We start from the raw sequence: 20,262 nt of genomic DNA, 5'->3' as shown, positions 1-20,262 counted from the left end.
CTTCCATCTTACTGTGGTAATATTTCTACAGGAGATATCTTAAAATTATGATATGGGTTATGGTTTTTTTAATGGCCCAGCCAGCATACTAAGTGCTTATTCAAGGTTAACCTTTTTCTCGGAGCTGTTTGTTATGTTCGTAAGCAAAAAAAAAAGATTTTGGACTTTCGAATGCGACTCTTGGTCCTTTATATTCAAGTTTGAAACCGTGCTTAAAACTAAAATCTCAGGCTCTTTTCACATTACTGAAGGAATTTTTCTAGTAAAAGGACTTTTATTTGGGAGGTACCTACTTGTGAACAAGTTGTAGTATTTACTTTGGCTCCCATATGATCTAACTGTATGGTTTTCCGCTACAATTTAAAGAACAGTGACGGTAAGAGCAAACTACTCTTAAGCAATAACTATTATTGAAATCATAGCATGTTTTGTCCCACGCTAAAAGATCTATTGTACTTGGACCAATACAAAATATCCATAGCTCTTTATCTATAATCTCAAAAGACATGGTTGAGTTTGACTCTGGTCTTAGCCGAAATTGCAAAATGTAACTTTCCCATCCTGAACACAAATGACGCTTAGCTTCAGTCCTAATAATTGACCAATGCTTCAGTACTTTGATCCAACCACTGGTACTGCCCAATAATAGTTGATGATGTAATAGACTCCTTAGATGGTAGTGTAGGTAACCTTGGCGGCGGTGTGGGTGCCCTAGGTAAAGGTGTAAGTGACCTAGGTAGTGATGTATCCACAGGTGACCTACTTAGTTTTCTAGTTGGCCTCGACGGCGGTGATAGGACCTTAGTTTGCGGTATGGGAGCCCTTTGCTGTGGACGCTTAGCTGAAGTCTGCCAGGAGCTTTCCTCTTTGAATAAAGCGTCTCATTTTCTCTTGAATATAAAACCATAAAAATCACAATAGGTAAAATTCCAATATAATAAAACTGTGTATTGGTATTGACAATAAAGCTGACGGAGTATCGCTCATTGATTACGTTTAATTGTGCCCAGCTTTCAAAACTTCCATATCTGATGTATACATATTTCCAAAATTATATCCTCTACTTAAATGGCTACACTTAGATAGATCTTTCGATTTTTATTTACCCTGAATACCAAATTGTGCAAAACAAATTTCCCTTTCCGGTGTTGCGTAATAATCACACGGGCGTAATATTACCACGGTTAAAACTTGCCAGTAACTTTGTTTACAAAATTGGTATAAATCAATTGTTTCGGTGCATGTATTTGAATATTCTGACAAATTTTATTTTCTTCAGAATATATGCGTGAAATTGAGCTAAATCGCCAAATTTTGCATCTTTCGTAGGGCATTTTGACAAAACCTGCAAGGTTATAAAAATACTAAATTCATGAAAATAAATGCTTTTAAAACTTGTAAGGGGTTCTAACTTTGTTTCTTGTCCATTGTTTTATTTCTAAATGGGCTAGAACTAATCTTAAGCTTAAAACTAAACTTAAAACCCAAATTTAAAACTTTTCATTAATAACCATACACATTTATTCATAAGAATAAAGGTCTAATAACTTGTCCTATATTTTAAGATTCACAATTCAATGACTGTTTTTAATCAACAAACGCCATAAATATAAATAACGCGATTTAAAGCGGCTTGTATCCTTCGGCCGTTTTGCGAAATGGCGGACAAATCCTGTTAAAATGTGATCTATGTACTTTTTTAATTGATTAAGTGCGTATGCGTCATTAGATTGCATTAACTTTAGTATCAAAATGTTACAAAACGTTATTTTAACTCATCAAATCATTTAAACAAAAATGACAATTTAAATTAACAATAAAACTCCACAGCTTTACTGCATTTTAGTGAGCTGCCATTTCTCAAAAATATGGTATCTGATTTGTGCCATTTCGTTATTTTGTTTGGTTGTGGTTGTTACAAGTAGCAAAACCTTGAAAGAGTGACAGATTGCGAAACATATAAAAAAATTATTTTGTCACACACTTTTTTAGCTTTTTTTCAGTATTTTGTGAATAGACCCTTCAACCGCGGCAATACAAAATGATAAAATGAGGGAGGGGAGACAATTTTGTCCATGTGTCACAGGGTGAATAAAATGTGCAGCCTGACCGGAACCCTCGGAATACCGTACCGCGGTTCTACCGACTTAGCTTTCCGGCCGCTTACACATCATTCTCCCCTAAATAGTGAACAATTCTGAACCGTGACATACTCCCCTGCTATATTGAATTTCTTCTCGAATTTTACAGAGTTACAGAGAAAACAAGATATGTTGTTAAAACATGTATGCCCCCTATCGGCAGCCAATTTGTCATGTGATCAGGTTATTATGCATGACTTCTGACCCATTGAACAAGCAATTAATAAGGGTTATCTAGTATCTACTGGTCATGACTAGTCACAAGGTAATAATTATTGTGATCCCATAGGTTGTGTGCAGCAATTAAAGTTATTAAAAATCTTACCAAATAATATATGAATCACATAGGCCTCATTAATGACAGCCAAGTTGTTATATTACATAAGACCTTCAAATGTGTATACCAAAAGCACATAAAAATATCAACCAAGGCAACTTGAGTTGTTGAGTTATTGGTCAGAAACGGTCATTAAGTACAAGGTCACTATGACATTGAGCCCTTGACCCCAAAATCAGTAGGGGTCATCTACTGGTCATGACCAATCATCATACCAAGTTTGAAGTTCCTAAGCCTAAGGGTTCTTTAGTTATTGATTGGAAACTGTTTTTACCTACAAGGTCAATGTGACCTTTGACCTTTGACCCCAAAATCAATAGGGGTCATCTGCTGGTCATGACCAATCATCATACAAAGTTTGAAATTCCTAGGCCTAAGCGTTCTTTAGTTGTTGATCAGAAACCGTTTTTACCTACAAGGTCAATGTGACCTTGACCTTCCCCCTTGACCCCAATATCAATAGGGGTCATCTGTTGGTCATTACCAATCATCTTACCAAGTTTGAAGTCTCTAGGCCTAAGGGTTCTTTAGTTATTGATCGGAAACCGCTTTTACCTACAAGATCAACGTGACTTTGATCTTTGACCCCTTGACCCCTAAATCAATACGGGTCATCTGCTGGTCATGACCAATCATCATACACAGTTTGAAGTTCCTAGGCCTTTGCGTTCTTTAGTTATTGATCGGAAACCGTTTTTACCTACAAGGTCAATGTGACCTTGACCTTTGACCTCTTGACCCCAAAATCAATAGGGGTCATCTGCTGGTCTTGACTAATCATGATACCAAGTTTGAAGTACCTAGGCCTAAGCGTTCTTTATGTATTGATCGGAAACCGTTTTCACCTACAAGGCCAATGTGACCTTGACCTTTGACCCCTTGACCCCAAAATCGATAGGGGTCATCTGATGGTCATGACCAATCATCATACCAAGTTTGAAGTACCTAGGCTTAAGCGTTCTTTAGTATTGATCGGAACAGTTTTTACCTAAAAGGTCTATGTGACCTTGAACTTTGACCCCTTGACCCCAAAATCAATAGGGGTCATCTACTGGTCATGAACAATCACCATACCAAGTTTGAAGTTCCTAGGTTTAAGGGTTCTTTAGTTATTGATCGGAAACCGTTTTTACCTACAAGGTCAATGTGACCTTGACCTTTGACCCCTTGACCCCAAAATCAATAGGGGTTTTCTGCTGGTCATGACCAATCACCATATCAAGTTTGAAGTTCCTAGGCCTAAGCGTTCTTTAGTTATTGATCGGAAACCGTTTTAACATACAAGGTCAATTTGACCTTGACCTTCCCCCTTGACCCCAATATCAATAGGGGTCATCTACTGGTCATGACCAATCACCATACCAAGTTTGAAGTTCCTAGGCCTGAGGGTTCTTTAGTTATAACTCGGAAACCATTTGGTCTACGGACTTTCGGACCGACAGACCGACGGACCGACAAGTGCAAAGCAATATACCCCCTCTTCTTCGAAGTGGGGGCATAATAAATTAAACTCTGAGCTATATTTAGTCACGGTCCCCCGTTGGGCGCAAAATGTCACAGGGTGAGAAAAATGTGCAGCCTGACCGGAACTCGAACCCGGGACCCTTGGAATACTGTACCGCTGCTCTACCGCCTGAGCTATCCGGCCGCTTACACATCATGTCCCCTAAAAAGTGAACAGTTCTGAACCATGACAATGAAAAAATAAGTTTGTTGCCCCATATAGAGCGTACAAACGCCTAAAATTTGGTGTTTAATCATACTGTCACCTGTGCGTGACCCACCAATGACAGTCTCTATTTTTTATTTTGTTTTGTTGCAGTCAAGGGGATGTACATGAAATAACGACAGAAAGGATTGAAATTAAAGTGAAGAAAGAAACAAATCAAAATAAAATTGTGCAGCCTGATGGGGACTTAAACCTCGAATACCATACAGCGGCTCTACCGAATGAGCTATCTGGTCTCTTATACATTTTCCCCCTAAATAGCAAGAGATACTTTCCTGCTATATTGAAATTCATCCTCAAATTTCTCAGGTTAAAAAGCAATGTGAGTTTAACCCTGAGCTATATTCAGTCACATCCTAAGTTGGGCGCCAAATGTCCAAGGGTGAGAAGAATGTGCAGCCTGACCGGGATCGCGGATCTTCCGACTGAGCTATCTGACCTCTTGTACATATTCTCCCCTAAATAGTAAGTTCTTAAGCATGAGATACTTTCCTGCTTTATTGAAATTCATCCTCAAATTTCTCAGGTTACAAAGCAATGTGAATTTAACGTTGAGCTATATTTAGTCACAGCCCCAAGTTGGGCGCCAAATGTCACAGGGTGAGAAAAATGTGCAGCCTGACCAGGACTCGAACCCAGGACCCTCGGAATACCGTACCACAGCTCTCACCGACCGAGCTATCCAGGGCTTACACATCTTCTCCCCTGAACCTTGACACGATAAATATAATATTACATCAAGGACTTGCCTTTTTTTGAAAACAAGTCAGATACCAAATAAAAAGTAAAGGGGAAGTGTCTTGTTTATTATAGTGTCACCACTACTGAAAGGGCCAGTCATTTCTGACTTATGAGACACTTTTGCTTGCCTACCAATTGTATCTCCCACTATGTCAGGCGCCAGGCGGATAGAAATCGGTAACCATTTGTTTTAACTACCTTGCAGCATAAGAAGCGGCCATCTCGGAACGGGTCTCACGATAAACATTCATACTTCAATTACGCTCCCCGTCGGGCTCGAACCTTCAACCTCACGATCTGAAGACAGACACCTTAACCACTAGGCGGACGATACTAAATACATGTACACACTGAAATATGTACTATACCCCTTGTTGAAATTTTACAAACCCCTCTGGTGAAAATCCTGGATCCACATCATTCTGTAAACATTTAATTTGTATAATTCAATAGTTGTTTTTCATATATACAGGACCATATGGTGTAATCATTGCCACTCCACCAATAACTCCCATACAAGTTAATCAATCTGTATCCCTATTATAAACACTTCTCCGCTATATTGAAGTTTGTCCTCAAATTTTGAATGGTAATTCAAAGCTATGTGAATTGAACTCTTAGCTATATGCAGTCAAGGCATCAAGTTGGACGCCAATTGTAACTGGGTGAGAAATAATGTGCAGCCTGACCGGGATTCGAACCCGGAATTCTGAAAGTACCATACCACAACTCGACCGACTGAGCTATTCGGCCACTTACACAATTTCTCCCCTAAACAGTGAACAGTTATGAACCATGACATAATCTTACCAATTAAATACAAATACTATGTATTTAAAACCTCCAAGAAATTTTTGTTATCAATGAATAAATGCAAATTAAGTAAATGGAAATCTCATCCAAGGGGGATGATCTATTGTTGAGTTGTGACATCTTGACCTGTACGAAATGTTCCGCCCGAAAATAGAACGGAATTAGCACACGGATTCAGCCCGGAATAAAAGTAATATGAACAAGTCAAATAAAGAACATATTACGGGTGTATTGGGGACGGAATTTGGCACGAAATATGTAAATTAGCATGAATTTTTCACGTGCGGAAAACCAGCACAGATTCGTAATCTAGGCACGGAATTTAGACACGGAATATAGGCGCGGAATCTGGGTACGGAAACTAGGCACGAAATTTTGGCATGGCATTATCAGAGCAAAACTCCATAAACAGTAGTTGTTTTATTATAATTTAAATTTAACTAACTTAATTAAAAGTATGCATCTAAAACAGTTTATATGTAATAATTTATTCAATATTCATGAAGTTAACTTCTCTAAAAGCTTATGAGTAAACATACATGTAAAATGACATCTAATTGTACTTAAATATCACATCTTATTGTATTATAATAATCCAAGTGAAGATATGAAAATTATCACATTTTGTTTTTCTTCACAAATATAAGATATCATTTTTGTCTACATACAGAATACATCCTACATTCACTTGAAGTGTCACAAACAGCTTTTTTTAAAGTGCAAGTATCTGTACATGACTTTTGTAGGTATTTTCGCTTTCTTTTATCACTTTGATTTCGACTATTATATATTATGTTGTTTGTGACAAGCCAAAACTTTCGTTCAAACTGATTATCAAAACCACAATTTTTCTTCATTATGTCACCTACAATCATTTGCAAGTTTTTCTTGTAGTTCTGTTCACCTTTAAGGATAAAAATTACAATTAATTTAAAAATAATGGAAACAAATTCTGTTCTGTTCTATGGTAAAATACAATTATAATATTTCATACGGGGTGTTAAAACACTGTACTCAAGCAAATGCAGTTTCAAAACTACTATAGCAACATCATTTCACAGTAAACAAATGATGTAAAAAATTGCCCATTAAATAACATTTTGATTATTTTACCAATTATCTTTTAATTGTTGAATTTCAATTGTTGTTTGCTGACTTAATGAAGTGAAAACTTCCAAACAAAAAATACTAAGTGTAAAATAATTCCACCTCAAATGACTAAGATTGAAATAACGCCCGACAGAAAAATCAAAGTTCTGAATTTCGTCCCATTCTACCTCATGAAAAAATAAGTTTGAAATTCCATCCAAGATAAAGTATACAAGTACATAATTCCGCCCGGGCTGGTTCTTGTTTTACACCTATTTTCCGTGTGGGGCGGACTGACACGAATATGCTTTTCCGTACTTAGTCCGCCCAGAAAGCAATGATTCCATCCCGATTTCGTGCCATTTACGCCCAGAATCCGTGCCAAAATTTCGTACATGAAGAATCATGAGATAGCCAAGATCCCATCTTCACCATGATAAAATTTGTCAACAATCTTGCAGATGGGACCAAAGTTCCATGTGTTCAGGACTGCTAGGACCAGGGTTGCATCCGAAACTAGGCAAGCTAGGCAACTAATGTATAGTAAAGTTCCCATTCCTGATATATCTCACTCTTACACTTTATCTAGATCATTTTCTCTTAAAATATTGATTTAAGTGCCAAATAATGTGTTTTACTCTGTTATCATATTCCAAAATAGTTTTCCAGGAAGTCGTGACTGTTATTAATGAAATATATTTAACCAACAAAACTCTGATTTTTAAAAAATCAAAGTCATTAAAATTAATAATGTCTTAACATACTTACACTTGAATTAAAAAATCATTTTAAACAGTTCTCTCTTAACATATTTTTGTTGATGTCTTGAAATTCACCAAGTTATGTTAAAATTTAAAATAATAAATTAAAATAAATTTATTCATTCATCTTTGGGTTTTTGAGATCTTTGAGTTACATTGTTTGTCGATACCTGGGCTTTAAAATTCGGCAGAAACTTGCTGGCATTTTATATTAAACTGATCTGAGTCATTCTGTGGTGTCTGGGTGTCCCTTCCCCAAGGAAAAAATGAAATGAACGTCTTAAATGGTGGTTTCGGGTGCATTTTAGGCGCATCTTTATGTGATTTTTAATGTGATAGTAATAAATATAATAATGAGCGTTCAAAATGAACTTATTGAATTAAAAAATACTTTAAAATACATTTCTAAAGTTTTCATGAAAATTGACATGAATATGGAGGCGTGCTCCTTTAAAGGCAACATTGAGTATGGAGCACGTCATTTTAAGCTCGACTATATGAAGTATATTGAGAGCAGTCCTACTCACCCAGTGTCGGCGATTGCGTCTGTATTTCTGATTTTTTATGGTACTATAGGGCGTCATATTAAAATTACACCTTCCATCTGTCCGTCTGTCATGCAATTTTTAAATAATATAGCATATATGTTTACCACATCAAGAAGACGTTTCGCGTCTAAGATCTATGACCTATCCTCTAAGGTTAAGGTCACACTTTTAGGTTGAAGGTACTCTTTCTCACAAGAACAGTATTTTAAAGTGTCTTAAGATCTGTAACGTTGTCATTCATTAAAAAAGTAATATAAGATACCTTGACACAAATGTCTACCACACCAAGATGATGTGTCGCGTCTAAGACCCAAGTCACAACATAAAAGATCAAGTTCGCAGTAAGAGCTTGAAGATCCTTATCTGACTGACGTTTAACATATTTGGTAGGATGATAACTTGCATGGTCTCCTTAGATTGCGTAAGGGTTCAGATGTGTCATGGTCTCCAGTGCTAATAACAGATTTTTACAGTTTTGCCCATATAGACTTAATTGATGTACAGATGTCTTTTTTTCGAAGGAAGATATCTTGCATGGTCTTCTTACTTTGGATTGAGTTAGATGTCGGTGGGTCTAAACATTTTCTTATATAATTGTTATTTCAAGACTGATATTTTTCAGATTTAGAATGAACATAACTTGAATGGTCCTGTGTCTGGAGTTGTAATGTGAAGGTCACTTGTGCTAACAACAGAATTTTTTGAATTTTTTTCTTAAACAGGTTTTGTACTTTTTTATCACTGTCTCATATTTCACTGAGTTTAAGATCAATTTCTTACATTTATATAATTTGATAAATGTTTTTATAAGTTAATTATTGTTCAACTTCATCACACAGCAACTTTTATTTTTCACAATTAAAACGTAATGCCTCTGACAAGTTATATAACTACGTTTACAATTTTTACAATTGTTTTGTCCATAATTGGGTAAACGGGTCAACCTTTTTTAGCTCACCTGTCACAATGTGACAGGGTGAGCTTTTGTGATCGCTTTTCGTCCGGCGTCCGTCGTCCGTCCGTCGTCCGTCCGTAAACTTTTACTTTAAATGACATCTCCTCATAAACCACTAAGCCAATTTCATCCAAACTTCACAGGAATGTTCCTTTGGTGGTCACCTTTAAAAATTGTTGAAAGAATTTAATTCCATGCAGAACTCTGGTTGCCAAGGCAACCGAAACAAAAAACTTTAAATATCTTCTTTTAAAAAATCCTAACAGCTAGAGCTTAGATATTTGGCATGAAACATCTTCTAGTGAATGTCTACCAAGTCTGTTCAAATAAAATCCCTGCGGTCAAAATTGGCCCCGCCCCAGGGGGTCATTGATTTTCCCAATATGCATATAGTAAAAACTTAAAAAATCTTCTTTTAAAGAACCCAAAGAGCTAGTGCTAAGATATTCAGCATGAAACATGTTCTAAAAAGTGTGTACCATGTTTGTTTAAATTAAAGCCCTGGGGTCAAAATTGGCCCCGCTCCAGGGGGTCATTGATTTTCCCTATATGCATATAGTAAAAACTTAAAAGATATTCTTTAAAAGAACTCAAAGAGCTAGAGCTAAGATATTTAGAATGAAACATGTTATAATCGGTGTCTACCAAGTTTGTTCAAATAAAAGCCCTGGGGTCAAAATTGGCCCCGCCCGGGGGTCATTGATTTTCCTTATATGTGTATAGCAAAATCTTAAAAAATCTTCTTTGAAAAAACCCAAATAGCTAGAGTTTAGATATTAAGCATGAAACATGTTCTAGTGAGTGTCTACAAAGTTTATTCAAATAAAAGCCCTGGGGTCAAAATTGGCCCCGCCCCTGGGGGTCATTGATTTTCCTTATATGTGTATAGCAAAAACTTAAAAATCTTCTTTTAAAAAACCCAAATAGCTAGAGTTTAGATATTAAGCATGAAACATCTTCTAGTAAGTGTCTACCAAGTTTGTTCAAATAAAAGCCCTCGGGTGAAAATTGGCCCTGCAGGAGGGGGGATCATTGTTTTTCATTATATGTGTGTAGTAAAAACTTAACATCGTGAAACATCTTCTAATGAGTGTCTCCCAAGTTTGTTTACATACAATCCCTGGGGTTAAAACTGGCCCCGCTCCGGGGGCCTATATACAGGTGAGCGACCTCAGCACCATCATGGCCCTCTTGTTTAATTTAATACTGACAAGAACTGTACCGGGGTCGTTTGCGTTGAACAAATACGTTCTTGTTCACTACAACTTCTTTAATCCATAAGGTATGTCCTTCAAACTTCAAATATATGTTTTTGATCATCAATCACACAAGGTACGAAACTTTATCGCCAAAATTATCCCTTTGAACTTATAATTTTAATGACAATATTAAGATTTATTCTAAACATTTTTATTTTATACTCTTACTTTTTCATTTCTTAAAGGAATAATCTCCAAACACCACAACATACTAGTAATATTATGACAAGGTTTATAAATCTAGCGTCCGTATTTCCAGAATTATCTCCCATTTAACTTTAAAAGTTTCATTACTTCTTCTTTACCTTTCTTATTTCATCATAGATTTACTTCAAATTCTAAATGCATATATATGATCATTATCAACACCTCAGTTATAAGTGATTGGATTTATAAGTCTAATGAAAGAGTTTCAATTTGATCTTGGAATTTGTTACAAAATTGTTTAAAACTGTGCTTTTAAGAATGTTACATTTCGCCTACTGCCAGTGAGGTTTAAATGTTTGCTCTTGCCGTCAATCCGTCTGTCTGTCCGTCCCAAAACACTGTTCCTAAGATCACTTTTTATTAATGAACTTGGACCTTTTCCAACAAATTTACTTAAATTAGAGAACATTGACATAGTCATCCTGAGAAAAATTTAATATTTTGATTATCTGTTGTATATAAACCTAATTTCCTACGAGGCAGAGACACTTAACAGTTGAACTATAATATAGACACACTACGAGCTCAAAATTCCATCAGTGTCTTCCACAATACAATGACACAATTGAATGACCATGACCGTTCAGAATGTTGCTGACATACTTCTTGTGGGGTTCTTACCGGAAGGGAACTTTTTGTATTTATTGCAATACCTAAATAATTGCGTGTTCACTGTATCATTTGTCTGTTTGTGTTTTAACACATTTATTTACTGAAAAAGTAATGTAAGCTGGTCAAATACTCATGAAATTAAAATAATAGTATCATATTTACCACAATAGGCACTCAGACATTATAGAGGAAATGAAGAGACTGTGGTGATTTAAAGGATTATTTTGAGAATTATGTCTTTGCTATACACGAAAATTGTAATGTATAATTTATCTTTTCATGGTCAGGAAAATATGTACGGGAGAGTGATGATGACGAATGGGAGAGTGATGATCTCAGCAAAGTTGAAAAAAGAGATAAACTGAAGTTAGGCTCGAAACACACAACGAAGACGCGGCTAAAAGCTAGCAATAAACAAAAAGGACGTATGAAAAGAACAGGTATATTTAAAAAAAAATCGGTTTTACACACAAAGAACGATTTAGACTATTATTTAAATATGTAGGTTTTCAATATTTTATTAACTTTCAATGAAATAGTCTATTTGATATTAAATTCTTTCTAATCAGAAAACCGGCTCTAGTTCAAATTACAATGTTTATAAAATATGAGGAAAATGTCAGAAATGATCAAATACATAATAATGTATACCGCATCCATGTATATTATTTTTGGACTATTTTCCCTGGAGTTGAGTTTCCCATTCAAAGAAAAGTTTATTAACTTATTGTAAGATTATGTGACCAGGTGGGCTCCAGCCCATAAATGAAGATAATATTGGCCAACCACACTGGCCTCAGCCAGCAGTCGATATAAGGGTTCAATACAACAAAGTCCAATTGTTGATTATATTTATATATTTTTCAAACCCAATTTTCGATCAGGTCTTCTATATATAATACACCTCTGTCACTCTCTGATTTTTACTCTGCTCTATTAACTCAACCTTTAATTTTCAAGAACACAAAAATAGTTTAAATTAATAAAGTAAAGTTTAACAAAGCTAGTACACTTTTAACTGCTCAGTAAGAAGACTTCTGCAAGAGTGAGCACTATGTCACATGACCACAATAATTGGTTCAAAAACAGCGGGAAATCAAATGCTTGACAAATCATTCAAATTTACAATGAAAGGGTGGTTATAGACAGCTCTGTAAAAATAAAATGTGAAAAGTTTAAAATAAATGAAAAGACCGAAACACGAACTGGTTACACACTTCCCCTCTTTCTAGAATGACGTCCCGTCATTGCCTTATTATAATGTCTGTCGTCAAGTACTATGATGTCACAAATGATGTCATGAAATGTCAACGTTCAACGTTACTACAATGACGCTGCTACATCTAATACTATCAACATCTCTAACTCTACAGTACTCTACAGTACTATCAACTGATAAGCATTTATACCTTTAGTATATTAATCATTTATTGTTTTGTATAAACATTTATATTATATTTATATATTGTGTAAATAAATCGTTCATTGTGTGATACAACAAACGATATTCTTTAAAAGTTTTATTTTCAAACGACGCGATTGCAAATCACAAACCTGTAATAAGGGAAATATGTAAATACAGATAAACCTGTAAAAATACATATCTATATACAGACACACGTGTAAAGAAAAAAAATGAATATTCTTTACTTTTCCTCCCCTCTGTCAAGATAATGCGTCCTCGCTGTTGAACCTATATATAAAATGTATGGCAAAAATCAGCTAAAAAATAATAAAATACAAATTAATATCTCAACACTTGACAATATAAAATAACATAAAATGATGCTACTACTTCAAAATTATATCTATTTCTTTCTTTGCAACATCTTCATCAACATTATCAAGGACACCTGAAAATGTAATGGCACGAAGAGCATGTAGTTTCTTGTCGAAAGCTCGTCTTTGAATTCCAAACATGACATATTCATCATATTTTTCCGGTGCCTTGTGATGTCTTTCTGAGCGTCTTGTTGGATCTGTGGGTAATATATGTCGTCTTGTTCTTTTTGGTATGATATCTTCTACTGTGTTGTCAATATTCTCTTGTTCTTCTGTAGTATCTTGTGTAGTTGTTACTTTGTCTTCTTGTGTTTCTGTTTCATACCTGTATTATTAAGATCATCTTCTTCATGATGAACTTCATCACCTTCAGCTCCATCAATATTGATCTGTGTTATACCAATTATTGGCTGAGCTTCTATGCTTTGTTCTTCCATTTCCATCTGACTTTGAGTCTCTGACTCACGGGCGTCCCCGTGTAATACTGTCTGTGGGTCAAGTAAAACACCTTCCTAATTGTCAGCACTCTCACTGGTGACGTCACCTTCTCTCAATTGTTCGGATGCATCTATTTCATTTCTGTCTACCGTAACTCGTATTTCTTCTTCGTCATCTTTCACTTCATCATATTCTGTTTTTCTCACCTGGTAATCCACCTGATATAAATGATTGCGGTGCAATTTTCTGACCTTTCCTAAATTAATTTACTTCTAATTCAAATACTGATATGTCTTCTATAGGTTGTCTTATCACTGTATACAATTCCTCTTCATATTTGTCTGCTAATTTATGTTTTCCTTCTCCTCTAGATAATTTCGTGACTAAAATTTGATCTCCTTTCTCTAGTTTAACTCCTCTAATCTTCTTGTCGTAATAGTATTTCTGTTTCTCTTTAGCTTTTTTTCTACACAAGACTGTACCATCTCTCTGGTTTTCTTCATCCTTTCTCTAAGCTCTTCAATGTATTCCTGAGTGTTTCTTTCTTCTGGTTCTTCTCCTGCCAATTCAAACAAAGCATCTGTTGTTAGTTTTGGTTTCCTTATGAACATCAATTGAAAGGGCGAGATTCCTGTAGATTCATGTGGGGTACAATTGTAAGCGAAGACCAATGGATCTATGTATTTCTTCCAGTCAGGTTTCTGCGAATTCTCCAGTGTTCCCAGCATGCTAAGCAATGTCCGGTTTAACCTCTCTGGACCCGGATTTCCCTGTGGATGATAAACTGTTGTGTGTGATTTCTTAATGTTCATAAGTTGACATAATTCTTTAATTAATTCGCTTTCGAAATTAGCCTCTGATCTGAGTGAAGACGAGTTGGAATACCATATTTAACTATGAAGTTGGTAAAGAATGCTTCTGCTGTAGTCTTGGCCGTCTGATTTGTTGGTACTGCTACTGCGAATTTGCTGAAATGATCAGTGATGACAAGAATTTTTGAGTAGCCTCCCTTTGATGTTTCTAATGATAAGAAATCAAAGCATACTTATTCCAAGGGGTATGTTGTTAACTAACGGTGCACGGATATTAGTGGTTGACTTTCTTCGCAAGCATTGTTTTACCCAGTTCTCTATACATGAAGTCATTCCTGGCCAAAAGAATCGCTGACGAATTAGTCTTGTAGTTCTTTCTATACCTGGATGACCAATGTCTGTGTACATGCCCTTTAAAATGTCTTGTTCTTGTCTATAACATTCAGGGATTATCAATTGTTCAATCTTTTCCTCATTATCTTCTTTTTCCCAAAATGCCTCTCTTAAAACTCATTGTCTTCTTTGGTAAATGTATTTTCAATCACTTGTCTATGTATCACTGCAATTCTCCATTTACTAATAATTGGATCTTCCATCTGTTTACCGCTGATCTTCCTCATCTCAATTTGAATCATTGGTGTTCCGGGATCTTCTGTTATTTCAACCAAGTTCAGATTCATTGCTGGTAAAGCGTCAATTAATAGCTGCGATGTCATCAGTGCACTACAAATTGTCCTAACCACCTCTGTATCCATCTTGATTTTTTCTTTTTCTTCATCATCAACCTTTTGATAGGGACATCGACCTTGAGCATCTGCATCTACATTACTAGTACCAGGACGGTAAAGAATTTCGAAGTCGAACTCCCCTTAGGCTGCAGCCCATCGCTGTCCTGTTGAGTCTAATTTCGGAGATGTTAGAATGTGTGTCAAGGGGTTGTTATCGTTATAGCATTTGAGTGTTTTCCTGCTAAGTAACATCTGAATTTGTCCGTAATTGCCCACTTTGATGTTAAGAATTCGAGCTTTAATGCAGAGTACTTCCTTTCTGATTTAGATAGTGAACGGCGGTCATAAGCAACCACATGCTTATAATCTCCATCTTGTTGGTAAAGAATCGCACCAAGACCAAGGATCGAAGCATTGTATGTAGTTCGAACGGCTTTGTTTTGTTGTGTTGGATTTTCTTTATGGATTGTGTTTTTCTCTTTTTTACATCCGTTTTATTTGTGCCGTGTTGTGTCTGTAAAAAGTCTCCCCGTACAATTAATCAATGATGTTATATGTTCAATCCATGAATATCGTTCTGCACGACATAATTGTTGTGCATACATATTATGTGGTACTTTTAGTTTCTTCTATTTGGCCATTTTCAACTTTGGTAGTTCCAGTATTCCTACTTGAATACTGTATAATCACCCTTAGGATATATTGCCTGCTTTTTAAATATGTCTTTTGACGTCTTATCTGTGATATGCATGCTTCATATCTGAGGGCTTCATAACCTCAGATCCCCTTTCAAAATTCCATTTAACAAGTTCCGCCCATTGTTTTCTTGTTTAGGGCAAAAGCATTCTTTACTTTGGGACCATACCCAGCTTTTCATGGAATGGCACTACTGTGTCACATTGAAAGTTCCATGATAACCGCCATATAAGCACATTTTTGGATTTTTCTTAATTCAAAATTTCACCACTATCGTGTATAATGTTGAATTCTGATTAAGTCGGTTCTAGGGGCGGGGACGCTAACTTGCACTTTCCAGTACCGTCCATGAACAGGCTCAATCAAACCGAGCCTGCAACATTTTCAATTTTGTTGTGTTGGACTTTCTTTAGGGATTCTGTTTTTCTCTATTTTGTCGAAGTCAGGGTAGGCGAGTATTTGTAGAGATGACAGGATAAACTTCAACTTATCAGAAATCTCATTCTCGAGTTCTGTCCAATTTCATTCCTTGGTGTTTTCTTTTCGCCTTGGACCTTTCTTTGTAGATGGATGTGGGATAAGTTCCGCAAGAGGACGTGTTATTTTCGCAAAGTCTTTGATGAACCTCCTGTAATACCCAGCAAAGACTAAAAAGGAAGTCGTGATGCGAAAGGGGATTTAGATGGTCGTATAACTCCGACAGACAAAAGTTGTTCAAGATGAGCTCTAACTCATCAACCAAAGATGGTGGGATTCTTCTATGCCTCTGTTTGAAGTGGATTGGGTCTATCAGGTCGATCCTATGTTTAATCATATTACAATGTCCAATATCTGTGTCACTTGTACTGAAGATGTCCTTATGTCTCATCAATAATTCTAGTTTTTCTTGTTGTAGTTTATCAAGGATGTTGTCTTGATCAATGTTCAATACTGTGACTATATTCCTTCTCTTCTTTTCTAATTTTCCTTCTTCAACTCTTTCAATAACTTCAGCCGCAATTTAACGGTCTGTAATTCACAAAGTGTTGATTTGGTGGAATGGTTATTAAATTAGTCAGACTTACTGTGACTTCTTTTGAGTTTGAATAATTGTAGTTGATGATACTTGGTTCTACATCAATGAAGTCTGGTAAAGCTGTATCACTTGCTTCTTGCATTATAGCTACAGTTGGTTTATATGTTAAATATTGAATTCTGCTTAAGCCGTTGCTAGGGGGCGTGGACGGTAGTTTGCACTTGACAGTACCGTCCATGAACAGGCTCAATCAAACCGAGCCTGTAACATTTTCAATTTTGCCGTGTTTAGCTTTCTTTAGGGATTCTTATTTCTCTCTATTTTATAATAAATCTTCTTGTCAAAGTATCCCGTAAAATTAATTGTCTCATCGGTTTTGATGGTTATCTTATGAGGCATTACAGTTTTCACTATTCCTAATCGGTTCTTATTCTGTCTAAGTGTCCTATCCCTTATTGTCATTGTCCTGAAACATGCGTACCAAGGATACGTATGTTTGCTACTTGTAAATATCTCTGACCATATTTCTTTTCACAGTCTTCTTGCAATTCGGTGAGAATGTTGGTACCAATAATAACAGGTGCTGTAGCTGAGAAGTTGGTGTCTGGTGAGATTAAAAAGAGAGATGGTTGTTTCCTATTATCTGGGATTCCTTCTGTTTTGATATATCATTCATATGGTAAGGCGTTTCCACTGGCACATTCTATGTATAAAATTTCTGAAACTGGTCTAATTTCAATGTCCTTCAAAGTGTCTTCATAAAATGATTTAGATATAACGCTGACTGAGCTGCCTGTGTCCAAGAGTGCATTGACGGTATTACCATTGATGTTGATTTTGGCTGTGTTAGTCTCTCCAACTAATTTAGGACCTTGATGTTTGCCTGTGCTCATGTCTGGTCCTTCGACGAGAGCACTTATTCTTTTAAATTCTTCTTTTTCTGTATTTCCTTGAAGTCTGTCTGGCAGTCTCTAGCATAGTGCCCTTTCTCACCACATCTGTAACATAACAATGATGGAGTATTGTATCCCATTGTACAATCTCTGGCAAAATGTCCTCTTCCTCCACATTGATGACAAGCTCCTCTAAAGGTATTGTTAGCTTATGATCGTTTGTTCATAGATGCCTCTTCCTCTACCTCTATATCCCATTACTCCTTCCAAAGGGTCTGGTAAATTGTTGGTGTTGATATGTGTATGTTAGATTCTTCTTATTCAGTTCTAGTTGCTCTATGTTGTTCTGAAATGTTTATTAGTTTCTTCAAGTCGGTTTAAATCACTCTTCTCATCCACCTTCTAAGCTAAATGGCAAGTCTTTGGTTTGGTATCTGTCAACTTCAATTCAGCTTCTAATTTTCTCAGTTCCATTTAAAATATGTCATAGTTGGGGATAGTGTCGAATTTATACTGCGCAATATGTTTCAAGTCCAATCTCAATCCTTGGTACAGCATTTGTTTCAAAATATTTTCAATCTTGACAAAAGCTTTTAATTCCACTGCCTGAGCGTAAAGATCTTCTAATTTCACAGCAAATGTACTGACTGAATCATTTCCTTGTGTACATGAATAAAACTTCCTCACAACTGATTCTGAACTTCAATATATGCTGTTCAGTGTGGTGATGACATCTTCAACTGTAACACCTGTTCCAAGTCTCCTTAAAATATCACTGGCAGTACCTTTAATGGTTCTTCTCATCCCAAGTAAAACTTGTTCATCGATAAAAGTGTGTTCCTCCAACAAAGATTCAACCTCAAACTTGAATGCATCCCATGACGCTTCACCTTTAATTCCATCTTCTGAAAATATGAAAGTTTGGGATAATTGTGTAAGCTCCCTGTAGGTATAGGTATTGGTGCTGCTACAGGTGGAGGTACACTAGGTAAATATGTTGAAGGTTTCTTCGTTGTAATTGTTTGTCCTACTGCTGTAGTTCCTTTCCAAAAATCGGATCCTAAGTCCAATAAAGAAGGTTTCTTCTCAGTTTCTTTTTCTTCGTGTCTCTTATTAAATGTCTTCAAAAATTACTTTATTCCTCTGGTCCTCCTGGTCCTGGAGATAATTTTAATTCTCGAAGTGCTTTTATCCAAACAAGTTCCTCCTCACTTAATTCCTCATGTTCCTCACCTCCTTCAGCCATCGGTTCATTTCCCTTCTTCTTACCCAAGTTTGTCTCCACAAAAGTTACGTAAACACAAAAAGTCTTTAAGTCACAATATAGTATCAACAGAATCAAGTGTCACTGTAGTATTCAAGTGTCAACATATAAGTAAAATTTCTTAAAATATTTCACAAGTGTCCAATAATCACTTTCAAATTTTCACCAATGTATCAAATCTCATGTAGAAATAATCCATCAAATGATAATGGCACAATGTTCATGTTCACTGACTATTGAAATATGTTAAAATATGTCTACACAGGTTTCACTGTATCACAAATCCAGTAAAATATGTCAATAAAATCACGCTATAATTTATATATATGTATAAGTTCACATATAATCACACGCAACCTGCAAAATATATCTGTAATCCTATAGATTCACTATCTTTCCAGTGAATAAAATCAATGACAAGGTCGCGTCACTATTTGTCAATACACAAAGGCACGAAAGCAATATATCTTACATAGTCCACAACAGACCGCTATAATGATTATATCAACAAAAGCAATGAAAACAACAAACAAATGTCAAAATTTTATTTGTATCCAAGTACCGAAATCGAAATGTCATTTCAACTGTTATACTTACTCAAGCGGAAAATTCAATGTCGAAATCACAAAATTTCGCGAATAAATATATGCGAGAAAAAAAATATATACTAAGCCGAAATTATTAATACTAAGTCGAAATTATTAAATATTTATCAAATTCGAAAGATAAATTCTAAAAAGCACTGTGAATGCAATCTTTTAATTCTTTTATTATATGTAAAATAGTAATTAATTGCTGATAAGCCATTGGCTGGGGAAGAACTATGTCACAGCATCACAAGTATTAAATGAAAATATAAATACTTAAACCAATAAAACTTATTTAAAAAAAATAAAGTTTAAATATCCTAAACCAAAAAAATAATTCACTGAATTATTAATTATTTTATCACGGAATTACAACTATAATCTTCATAAATGATAATCAAGTTTAAATTTATTTCAACTAATTTATTTATTAATTATACAGTGTATATCAACTATTAAATTAATTTAAATTGAATATCTATTTTATTTATCTAATTCTAAGTAATAATTAATAGTTTTATAAACAAGATGCAAAAGTATTATGTTCAATTATAGTAAACTGGGAGAAATACTAATACACAATATTAGTATGTTACTAAAGTTGCCGTGAAATACCGAATATCAAATATCTAAGAAAACAGAAAATGTTAATCATGTCATTTTCATTTCTTTTAGATTTTAAAATTGATAACTAAGAATTTTAAATTAAATTATTTTAAATATTTATGTTAAATGTATTAAGTTTGATATTGTTTATTATCTGGCAGAACAGAAAATGTCATTTAAGTCATTTTCATTTCTATCAGACACTAATATTTGTACTTTAAAACCTTTATTTTGAAATAATTTTATAAT

Source organism: Ruditapes philippinarum, unplaced genomic scaffold, assembly GCF_026571515.1.
Source record: "Ruditapes philippinarum isolate M1 unplaced genomic scaffold, ASM2657151v2 ctg608_1_1_1_1, whole genome shotgun sequence".
In the NCBI taxonomy this organism is placed as follows: Eukaryota; Metazoa; Mollusca; class Bivalvia; order Venerida; family Veneridae; genus Ruditapes; species Ruditapes philippinarum.
Note: the sequence above shows the minus strand (reverse complement) of the source record.